General features: G+C 36.6%; 1 pseudogene; it reads left to right on the top strand.

Annotated features, from left to right (window-relative positions):
• The first annotated feature begins 512 nt into the window (after nt 1-512).
• LOC125245899 lies at nt 513-11,008 on the top strand (annotated as a pseudogene).
• The last annotated feature ends 1,279 nt before the right edge of the window (nt 11,009-12,287 follow it).

Here is a 12,287-nt window from a genome sequence, read left to right as displayed (position 1 = left end):
TGAGAAGAGAGCAGAATGCTTTTTAACCATCAAATTTAAATTCTTTTGTGTTGTGTGCGTAAATTCTCATGATGTGTAGTGTGATGATAGATAGTTATGTTTGAAGGTTATCAGTATCTGCAACACTTACGTTAAAAGTACTTTCTGGAACGGTGATGGCCTGTGTGTCATTCTCATATTCACCAACAAAGTCAATGCCAGAGTCTCCTATGTCTGATGCTATAAAGACAAGGTTTGACTCAATAATCTTACCAGAATTCCATTATACCAGTGGACATCTTACAGCTGCTCCTGTTTCAGCTATCAAATGCAAATTTCTGATAATTCACACTGAAAAATTAAAAATTACCTACATTTTTAGAAATATTAATTAATTAAATACTGTGATCCTTATATAACATGTCTTTTAATATGTTATCAAATGATTCCTGTTTTAAATAAGCCTAATACGATTTTCTGATACATAAATATTGTTACACTGAATAACATTTTAGTAGGTGTCTTCTGTAAATCATGGTAAAAAATGTGTGATAGTCATTATTTTTTGCTCAGAAATATATAAAATTAAACAGGACACATTCTAATGTATAGGGGGAACAAATAAATTTAAAGCTGTATTACACAGCTTTAAACATTTCCTAAAGGACAGCCACCATGAGGAGAAACGGAAAACTTGTGAAATGTGTGAAAACATGCAAGTCCATTCATCTTAGTAAGAAAAGACATCCAGCAATAATTGTCCCTATTCATTAAACTGACTAAATATTTCATGATACACGTAGTAAAAACCTTGATGGGGACTGAAGGAACTGTAAATGTGTGAAAAGGGTGTTCGTTTCTCTGTGACTTATTCTCTAAATGTCTGAGACTGACATCTAGTGGACATTTTATTATCTGTGACCTTTAGACTTGAGATTTTTACACACATCACCTAAATACACAAACAGGAATCACCTGAGTTCAGAGAAAGAGAAACTGAAGTGTAGTTGAGCTGTTGTGTGTTTGTTTAAAATGGCAGAAGCCAGAATTTCAGTGGATCAGAATGAATTCCTGTGTTCAGTTTGTCTGGATCTCCTGAAGGATCCAGTGGCCATTCCCTGTGGACACATTTACTGTAAGAGCTGTATTATAGGCTGCTGGGATCAGGAGGATCAGAAGAGAGTCTACAGCTGTCCTCAGTGCAGACAGACCTTCAGTCCAAGACCTGCTTTAGGCTAAAAACACCATTCTGGCTGAAATGGTGGAGAAACTGAAGAAGATTAAACTTCCTGCTGACTGTTACACTGGAGCTGGAGATGTGCAGTGTGACGTCTGTACTGGAAGAAAACATAAAGCCGTCAAGTCCTGTCTGGTGTGTCTGAACTCTTACTGTCAGAATCACCTTGAACAACATGAGAGTTTGTTTAAAGGAAAGAGACACAATCTGACTGAAGCCACTGGACGACTGCAGGAGATGATCTGCAAGAAACACAACAAGATCCTTGAGGTTTTCTGCCGCACTGATCAGGAGTGTATATGTGTGCTGTGTACGATGGATGAACATAAAAACCACGATACTGTATCAGCTGCAGCACAGAGGACAGAGAATCGGGTATGTTACGCTTCATGTTCAATCATAATCTCATTTCAGGAAACTAAGAATTTGTGGTTTGAACTTTTGAACATTTCCATGCTTGGTCTTTAAGTGCTCACCATCAATATTTGATTCATATCAGCTGTTCACATGATGATTTTGTGGTAGTATTACTGTCACTGTTATTAGACCAGTGTTGCCAGAAAGGGCGGTTTTGAATGTGATTGTTTGGGTAAAAATGGGTTTGTGCAGGTGGACAAAATTTGGGCTAGATTGGGGTCAGTTTGGTGGTTTTTCAAATATCTAAATTTTATGTCTACATGGTTAACAAACAAAACTCAAGTCATTTTGACATTACTAAACACAGACCCACTGCAGAGTCAGCCGGCGTTGGTGTTGATGTTGCCGACGAGCACGTGCTTTTAGCCAATCAGTGATCAGCAGGTAGGTGTGATCATTCATGACTGACAGGTTTTAGTGTGATAACTTATAGCTGTATATTCAAGTTATCGCTATTCCAAAGTGGGATATATACAGTAAGTTGTATCAGTAGGAAAGAGTGGGAGAGTGACTGGACTCTCAAAACGTGGATTACACCTGTGGTGGGAGATGACTTGAAGGCTCTTTATAAATATAACTAACTCTGAGATCACAGTTGAATGACTTAATTGAAATCGAATATGGGATGATTCCTTTTCATCATCATGTACACACTGATCAGGACATCTGCAACTTTAAACTGTCTAGACTGCACTCTACCCATCCCAGACAGCTGCTAAAGAGGTTTGAATCAATGATTAATCAGTTTTGGCCGTTCTGCGTTATGTTCTACAATATGTACTTCACGAAAGACGTACTAGTTCTGTTTGAAGTTGAAGGGTTAGATCACTCCAAAATGAAATTTCTGTCATTATTTACTCACTCTCATTTAATTCCAAACCTGTAAGACCTTTCATCTTCGGAACACAAATTACCATATTTTTGATTCCAAGTCTTTTTTTTAAATTCCCCATAAAAAGCAACATAATTACCATCATTCAAGGTCCAGAAAGGTACTAAATACATTGTTAAAATAGTCCACGTGACTACAGTGGTTCAACCTTAATGTTATGAAGCGACAAGAATACTTTTTGTGTGCAAAAACAACACAAAAATTATGACTTTATTCAACAATATCTTGGAATCTATGCTGCAGGAACTATCAGCAGCTCCGCTCAAACCCTTCCAATGGTTGGAGCTCCTGAGAACCTTCCTAGTCCCTAAACTGGTACACTCTTTGGTTCTGGGAGTCCATTTGGTTTGGGTTCAGCTGTCTGTTCCTGGCTCCACCTCCCAAAAGATACTCCGCTGGCCTTCATGCATGCCCATATCAATTTGGGGGGCTGAACATACATGCCTATCCACATCTATTCCGCTTTTGCAAAGGTCCAGGATTACAAAGCTGCTGAACAGTAGCTATTACAATGGATCAAGCTTTGCAAAAACTCCCATCATTTATGAGAGCCTTAAACTCTGTAAATAGACTGTGCAGGATTGGGGACGATCTTTGTGACATCTTCGTCTGAAGCAAAACTATCCTGGGCCAACCTGCTCTCGCAATCAGTAGATGGGAATGACCTGACTTATCTGGATATCGACGCAGATAGCAATCTGTGGCTAAAGTACCCAGAAAGAGTGTTCCCAAGTCTGCACATGTGGAATCCAATTACGTGGAGGAGTCCTCTTGACGAAGCAAGAAAGGCGAGAGGAAGGAACCTGGCCCCGGCAGACAGATGTAGGGGTGGATGTCAGGCAAAGGAAACTTTAAATCATGTCCTCCAGATTTGTGAAGTAACACACAACAGAAGATCTTGCTGGTGAGGCCTGCAGTTCCCAGATGTGCAATGTTGAATTTCCTGTCAAATTTCAATCGCTGAAATGTGGAAGCAAATTTGTAAAAAGAAATAAAATGGACCGAAAATTGCCTGTTGAATATTATAGGTTGTATTTTTAAACAGTGAATATTTTGGAAGTCAAGTCTAAAAGAGCAACATGGATTATTGAATTTTTAATAATGAAAATGTGCGTGAAATGTTTTGAATCAAAATACTCACAGCTTAAATATACAACCATGTTGAATTTCAGCACATAAAAATGCAAGCCCTAAAAGTTCAATGCATTAAAATGCAAGCACAGTTAATGCAATGTATATTTTTCAACAAGCTTTTTTGTTTCAAATACATTTGTAATTCATTTTCTTCCATATGACAAAAGCAGCTCAAATCTAATAGTAGTGCAGGTTATTGGGTGAAGTGTGGAAGTGATGAGTTTTGATTTCTGTTTTCTGTAGAGTTTCCAGTCTCTCTCAGTTCCTCCTGAATCTACAGATGTAAATGATAAACCCTTCAGTTCTCTCTCCTCTTTTGAAGGCGTGAGAGAATCTGTATGTCAGCTGAAAGACAAACTGGAGGATTTCTGCAAAGAGGAGCTCAAGAAGGTCTCTGACAGAGGTAAAGCTGTCAAGATGTTAGCTTTCCAGGAGCAGGGTTGGAGACCCCTGATGTAGAACATCATATTAGAAATGTCTTAGGAGTGGATGCAGAGATAGTTTTCTCTTGATATGATAATCACATTGTTCATGTCTGTTGATTTCCACAGTCACTTTCACCAACATTGTTCCCAGGACCAGGAACGACTTCCTACCATGTAAGTCACTAAGAAAACAAGCAGAAAAACTCAATGAGTGTGTTCATGTTCTTCCTGTAGAAGGTGGAAGAAAACATGTTTTGGGTAACATTTACAAAAGGATTTATTTGTTAACATTAGTTAATGAATGATGAGCAATACATTTATCAAATTATTTATTAATCTTTGTTAAAATTAATTAATAAAAATAGTCACTCATTGTTTCTTCATGTTAGCTCATAGTGCATTAACTAATGTTAATAAATACAACTTTTGATTTTAATAATGTATTAGTAACATTCATGAAGATTAATAAATGCTGTAGAAGTATTGTTTATTCTTAGTTCATGTTAAAGGTGCTAAAGAGGATGTTTTGTTTTATACATTGTTGCAATATTACTTGAAACTGTCTTTACTAACTGATAAAAGACTATTTATTAGGTGCACTGAAAGGAATAATACTAATATACATCATCTGTGCACGAGGTAGGGTCTTAAAAACATCAGCCAATCGTTGGTGTGATCATCACACAAACGATTGGCCCTCTGGCTTGTCAATCACTGCCATGACGTTCATTGTGAGAGACGAGCACTGCATGCAGTGTTTTTGTCAGGAGACAGGAGTAACAACTGCAGATTATGAGTTACCTGCGGTGAGTCCGACATAATGAATCCAAAAAACACGACACAGCGAATGGCGGTGGTAAACACTCGTGTTCCAATACGAGTGTTTACAAGTTTTGGGAGGCGTTCCTTTGAAGGAGGGGGGTTGTTCTTACGCATGCACTCATTTCAAAAATAAATACCTCCGTCTGTCTGAGAGGAACAGAGTGATTACTTACACTGACACAGATCAGCCGTATCCTGATCATCCAGACAGATTTGATTATTTCTTTCAAGTGTTGTGTAGAGAGAGTGTGTGTGGACGCTGTTACTGGGAGATTGAGTGGAGTGGTGAATACGTGTTTATATCAGTGTCATATAAGAGCATCAGCAGGAAGGGATCGGGTAAAAAGTGTGTGTTTGGACGCAATAATCAGTCCTGGAGTTTGTACTGCTTTCCCTCCAGATACTCATTTTATCACAATAACATAGTGACTGAACTACCTATATTGTCCATCAGCAGTAGAATAGGAGTTTATGTGGATCACAGTGCAGGAACTCTGTCCTTCTACAGCGTCTCTGGAGACACAATGAGCCTCATCCACACAGTCCAGACCACATTCACTCAACCGCTCTATCCTGGGTTTTATGTTTGTATTGGATCATCAATGAAACTGTGTTGATGAATCAGAATAGACTGTAGAGAGATTCTACCCATAATACTTTGATCTGCATGAGAAATCAGAAACAGTGAGATGTTATAGAGTCTCTTATTTTCTCTTCATTACATTAATACTACAGCTGAACTTCTGTCACTGAAATAACATGTCAGAATAAATGTGTGTAATGAATCCTCATATAGACACCAAGACAGTGATTGTGTTTGTGAGTCATGATGAGATAAAAACATGGTTTTTATCTCATAAACTTTGTGTGTTACCAGGTGCAAATATGTTTTGTTTCATTTTGAAAAGTAAAGATCATTACAACATTTCTTTAAGAAGATCATTTACATATACAAAGCCTAAGAAGGTGAAGTTTGATCAATGAAATAAGTGATTAAAACAGTGTGAATAGAAAGTCATCAGTAAATATAAATACAAAAGAATAATAATAGGCATAACCAGGCTGGAGAGGTGAGAATGTGTGCAGGAGAGACTGAAACTGAGTGCTTAAACTCACATGCACCAGACGGGATGTCTCAATTTAGCTCAAGGAGATATTCAAGCTGCTCCATGGTGATGTTGAAGGCAGGCCGTCCCTTCTCAACAGTTTGTATAAGAACTGGAGCTTTTCAACCATGAATTATTGTTTTCCTTGTTGATGCGAGAAGCTCATGTTCCGCCTGTAACTTCTCCAAAACGTTGGCCAAGTTTCCAAATGATGAACAGTCAGCACAATTTCCAAGAAGACAGACCACATTCTCTATTTGATACAAGACACAATCAAAATCATGTTCTGAAACAGGGCTTGACATTTTCAGTCCTAAAGATGTAAGGAATTCTGCAATGTGGACTGTGATATCTTGAGACAGCTCAGTCCTAGAATACAGTAAACAGCAAATCTAAACAAAAAAAATTGCCAATTTTTGTACACAGTCACTTGTGAAGAATGAAGAAACAACATAAAGGTCAATTAAATTATGAAATTTTTTTTCATTTTGTGTGAACTAAGATAGGGTGACTATACGTCCCATTTTTCCCAGACATGTCCTGGCCAGGATTTCTAAATTGCCTAAAAAGTCCCAGTTTTGGCTTTGTTTTCATACTTGCTGAAGGTAATGACTGAAAAGTAATTTGTCCAATAGCATGCATTTAATGAAATTAGCAACCCTGCAGTACTTTCACAGCGTAAATGTCAAAGCTAAAAGTTACTTATGGTGATTTTTTGCATTTGTGATTAGAATAGAGAGAGCAATGATGTGATGTTACAGTTTTGTCCACAAATGTGTGTATGGAGTAGTCATAATATATATATATATATATATATATATATATATATATATATATATATATATATCACATGACATAGTTTAATAAAAATATTTAATAAATCTCAGAGTTTGAGTTATCATCAGATTTGAAATAGAACATGGTCAGGTGGCTTTAGCTGCAGTTCATTTCTAGACTGAAACCAAGCCGATTTAAATTGTATGATCATAAAAAATACTTTTCTAATAATTTTGCAAAATATTTAAGCTCTCTATAACTATTTTTTTCATTAGGACAGTAATTAATTCTGACTTAATGACAACAAACTGCAAAGTGTATGTTTTGAAATGAGACCATACTAATGCTTGTAGTACTGATGCTGTTGAATTCAGCTTTATTAATTCATACACTCATTAAACACTTTTTAAATTCATAAATCACATTTGACATTATTGCATTTTAATCTAATTTATCTGTATAAATGGATTTTGTACTCAAACGTAGTTTTCCTTTAAACAAAAAGCACATACTCTTATAGTAGTTAATATTTATTATGTATTTAAATACTTAATGAAAGTACAAAGCAGAGTGTGAACAGGACTTTTATTTTGGTCTTATGATGTGACGTCATAAGGCTGCGCCACACTTTTGCGTCTGTTGTGATTCGACTGAAGAAAGGTATGTGTTTTTAAGCATTTTACGGTGTTTAAATCCATACAAAACGTTCAAGCATTTTTATAGGTTTACATGCGACAGAAGATAACTTAATTATTATTGAATTTAACATTGTAATACTTTATATAACCTACATTATCATTATTTTTGTGAATAATAAATAGCATGCACACATGAGTATCAGAAAAGATGCGTCTCTTTTCGCTCCCTATCGTGAATCAGTTTATCATAAACACGAGTTCTCTGGCAAGTGATGTTGGAGAAGAGAAACTCCGAGGCAGTTGAATCAAATGATTCTCGAAATGATTCAGTGATTCTGAGCGCTCGAATCACCTCACGCTGACGACACCTGCTGGCTAAAACAGTGTAAATGCAACTAGAATAATAAACACAAACATGTGTAATGATAACTTTACAAACATCAGCAAATTTACTTTACAGCACTCTGTTCGCGATGAACATTATGTATTTTTTTTTATCATAATTACAATAGCTGAGAAATAACTATACTAACCCTGAAATTAGAAATTAGCCCAAATCCTATAACCTTAACTTAACCCTCTTTGTTACCTAATATTACAAGTACTTTCTTAGGTAAGTGCATGTACTGTAAAATAAAGTGCAACCCAATGTTTTTTTTTTATTAAAGTGTTGTAAAAAATAATCTTCAAATCAATAAATACCAAATGTAAATCTTAAATAGTTTGTATAATTTGCATTCTGTTATTAATTTTTTGAGTGTTTTTTGTCTAATCAGGTAATTTAAGTCATTAACTATCACTAAATGGCTCCCTTACCAGTGCGCTGACTACTGAACTAGGGAGCTGATTGAGACGCACCCAGAGATTTTGTTTGGATTTATTTTTCTTTCTGTTAATTATTCTCATCTTAAACATAAATTGTCCAAACACACAGAAAAACTCCTGGTGAAGTGACTGATATCCACGTGACACTATTATAAAGATGGCGTTTATTAAAGAGGAGAGTGAAGACCTGAAGATTGAAGAAACATTCAGAGTGAAACAAGAAGATACTGAGACACAAACAGGTTGGTTATGTTATCAAAGCTTCTCAAAAATTCTTATTAAAATGTCTAGTGGTGAAAATGATCAAAAATGTACGGAAGAGGATTAGGGCCAAGCAATAATAAAAAAATAAAACCATTTCGAGATTAAAGTTGTTAAATTTGGAGAAATAACTTGTTAAATTTCGAGAAAAAAGTCGAAATAAAATGTTGAGAATAAACTCATTAAATTACGAGAAAAAACTCGTTAAATTTCGAGAAAAAAGTCGAGATAAAAGATGTAAGGAGTACTCCCAAGTACTCCCCAACATTTTTACCACAGTCACTTGACCAGTTACATTTCAGGTGTTGCTTATGCAAGAGATAATTCTCTCTGTAAGGGTGGCCGACTGCCAACTAGTCTACATCTTTTGACTTTATCTCTCGTGGTGGAATTCTGCCAATTGATGGTCAACACTTTCTCATAGGCAAAATGAAACATTGTATCAAAAACAATCAACACTCCCCGGAGGCAAGAAGCCTTCATGTGACACTCTTAATAATGATCTTATTCATTTCACATCCTCCTGTTGTCTGGTGGAAAACTACCAGCAAAATATGCTTAGTGGCCAAGCTAACTTCTCAGACACATCTGACCCTTACAGTCACGTAGGCCAAGAGGCCTCAAAACACTTCTAGCTTTTATAGTAAGCAAACTAATTCTACAATTGTTTTCTATAGGATAAATAAAACACTCTGTCAATAGTTCCTATAGAGCTGGTTTAGACCCTACTCTGAAGTAGGAGCTAATTGTTCCTAGTTCCTGCGGTGCGAACCCGGCAAAATCCGGGTACTTCAGCCAATAATTCTAGGAACTATGAAAATGTTCCTTCAGTGTGAAAGCCCCTTATAATTAACCAGAGGCTGTTTGCATAAACTGCTTAGACTAGTCTTAAAACCTTTTATTATTATTATTACTTGAATTGGAAAAGTTAGACAGATTTTCCTGTTGGTTAACTGCTAGTTGGTCAAATAACTTCTTACAACAGTCATAACATAGTGGCTAAGTTTATTCTGTCATCAGATCCCCTGGGTTTTTCTTCTTCTGATTCTTTTTAATAAAGTAATTAGCTGCCAGCTTGACAGTTTTTCACAAGTGAAGAATTAGCAATATTGAGAAGCCTTCTCAGACATGAAACACCTCTTTCAGCATAGTGGGTATAGGATCATGTTGGTTTTGATGCTTTACATGTCAAATGTTTTGATGTCTGTTGCTTTGTGCCATTAAAGTGGGGTTAAGATTGTCTTTTTTTTTTTTTTTTTTTTTTTAGATCTGATGGCACTGAAAGAGGAGGTTGAGGTACTTAAAGAAATGGAAGAGAAAGATCAATATAACCATCATCATAATTTCATAACTGGAGAAAAATCTTTAAGTTCCTCACAGCCTGAAAAGACTTCCTCACTAAAAGGAACTCAAAAGGAAGGAACTAGAAGTCAGTTCATCTGCCAACAGTGTGGAAAGAGATTCAATCAAAAAGGACACTTTAAAGAGCACATGATAATTCACACTGGAGAGAGCCCATTTATCTGCAAACAGTGTGGAAGCAGATTCACTCGAAAAGAAAGCCTTAATAGGCACATGAGAGTTCACACTGGAGAGAAACCTTACATGTGCACTCAGTGTGGAAAGGGTTTCAGTCAAAAAGGACACTTTGAAGAGCACATTAGAATTCACACTGGAGAGAAGCCGTATACCTGCCATCAGTGTGGAAAAGGTTTCACTGGAAAAGGAAATCTTAAGAAACACATGAGAATTCACACTGGAGAGAGCCCTTTTATGTGCCAACAGTGTGGACAAAGATTCCGTCATACAGGAAGCCTTAACAGGCATATGAGAACTCACACTGGAGAGAAGCCTTACACATGTCCTCAGTGTGGAAAGAGCTTCAGTCAACATGGAAATCTTGTAAAACACATGAAAGTTCACACTGGAGAGAAGCCTTACACGTGTCCTCAATGTGGAAAGAGTTTCAGTCAACATGGAAATCTTGGAAACCACATGAAAATTCACACTGGACAGAGCCTTTTCACCTGCCAACTGTGTGAAATAAGTTTCACTCTGAAAGGAAACCTTAAAAAACACATGAGCACTCACACTGGAGAGAAGTCTTTTACATGTCATCTATGTGAAAAGACTTTCAGATATAAGGTAACCCTTGAGTACCACATGAAAATTCATGTTTGAGAGAACTGTTTTATAATCAGTGTGGAATGATTTTTATTGTAAGGAATCAAGTAATAACACACTGGAGAAAAGCCTTTTGTGTGCTATCACTGTGAAACATATTGCATAAATAAAGCAAACCTTGAGGTTTACTAAGATCCCAAGTGGCGTTTAGATTAGTGGTTTCTTAATCCTGATACTGGGAACCCCCATTCACAGAAGTACAGAGATAAAAGTTATTGGATATAAACTCAGAAGTCTGTAATGAAAAGTGAGTCAAGTCATTGAATCATTCATTCAAAGCAATTTATTAAATAATTCAATTAAATATTTTACATAGACTGCAGCAAATTAATAATTTGTCCTTTTAGTAAGTAATTATTGTGCTTAGTTTTCTGTAAAAATGAAAATCATGGTAATTACTAAACCACTACATTAAAAACCCTACCAAGTAAAGTATACAGTATGTGTATTGTCAACAATATCAAAAGTGTACATTCTCCTAAAATGTTTCCTATCAGTGTATTATATCTGATGTTTTTTGTTAAGTATTACTGTTGCATTAGGCCCCTATCAGACAGAACAAGTTTTTCAGGTTTGGAAGCATGAGGCGCGCTGCACTGCCTTTTTTTGGTTGACTTTTTTTAATTTAGAAAAGAGCAGTGTGCTGTGTTTTTTTTTTTTTATGTTGCTAGGCAACCACAGAATCAGCCTTCCTGTTAGTCTAATCTGGATTATAGCGCGAGCGCTCTAGAATCTTTGGATTGCTGTGAAGTAGACTGTCATATTAGCAGAAACTTTAAAAAATTGGACAAGCTGGGGGTGCTTGCTCTGATGGAGATCCATGTGGATCTCAAGACCCTCAGAAAGAGGAGACACTGCGCGGAGTACCACCACTTGGTCCAGGGGCTTCGCCTTAATGATGGTCGGTTCAAGGTTTATTTTAGGATGAGTCTGGGACAGTTTGACAACCTGCTGTCAATCATCAGGCCTAGCATCACAAAAATGACCACAAACTACAGAGAGTCCATCGGTCCTGCCGTGCAGCTGAGCATTTTTGCAGTAGGTAATGTTGTTGCTTTCAAAGATGTAACGTTAGATAATTTTATTTACTAGTCTATATCTTGCTGGGTAGTTTAATCTGTGATCTTACAGCATAATTTATAAGTTAATATTTAGTAATATATTTTGTATCAGTACTCAAAATCTGAAAAGTAACTAATTAAAAGTGTTAGACAAAAGTAAAGTAGTAAAAATAAAAAGGACAGGATTTACCTCTGAAATTATACATAGATACAACCCTATTCACCTTAACCTCAAGACAGGCTGCAACTCAAAAGTGCAATAATTAGTCTACCCAGGGCTGGTGCTATGAACACATACCTGGAAATTCTGAAAATGAAGGGTAGGCTCTTGCACTACCCACAGTAACTATAACTCCCTTTTATATTACAGATTTCTAGCCACTGGAGATTCAAACAGAACAATTGCATTCAGCTACAGGGTTGGATTCTCTACCGTGGTGGGCATTGGGAAAGAGGTGTGTGAGGCAATCTGGTCATGTCTGGTTGGAGAATAGAAGGCCATTGTGGAGGACTTTCTAGAAATTGTGGA

The sequence above is a fragment of the Megalobrama amblycephala genome, linkage group LG14, assembly GCF_018812025.1.
Source record: "Megalobrama amblycephala isolate DHTTF-2021 linkage group LG14, ASM1881202v1, whole genome shotgun sequence".
Lineage (NCBI taxonomy): Eukaryota > Metazoa > Chordata > Actinopteri > Cypriniformes > Xenocyprididae > Megalobrama > Megalobrama amblycephala.
Note: the sequence above shows the minus strand (reverse complement) of the source record. Positions and strands in the feature narration are given on the sequence as shown.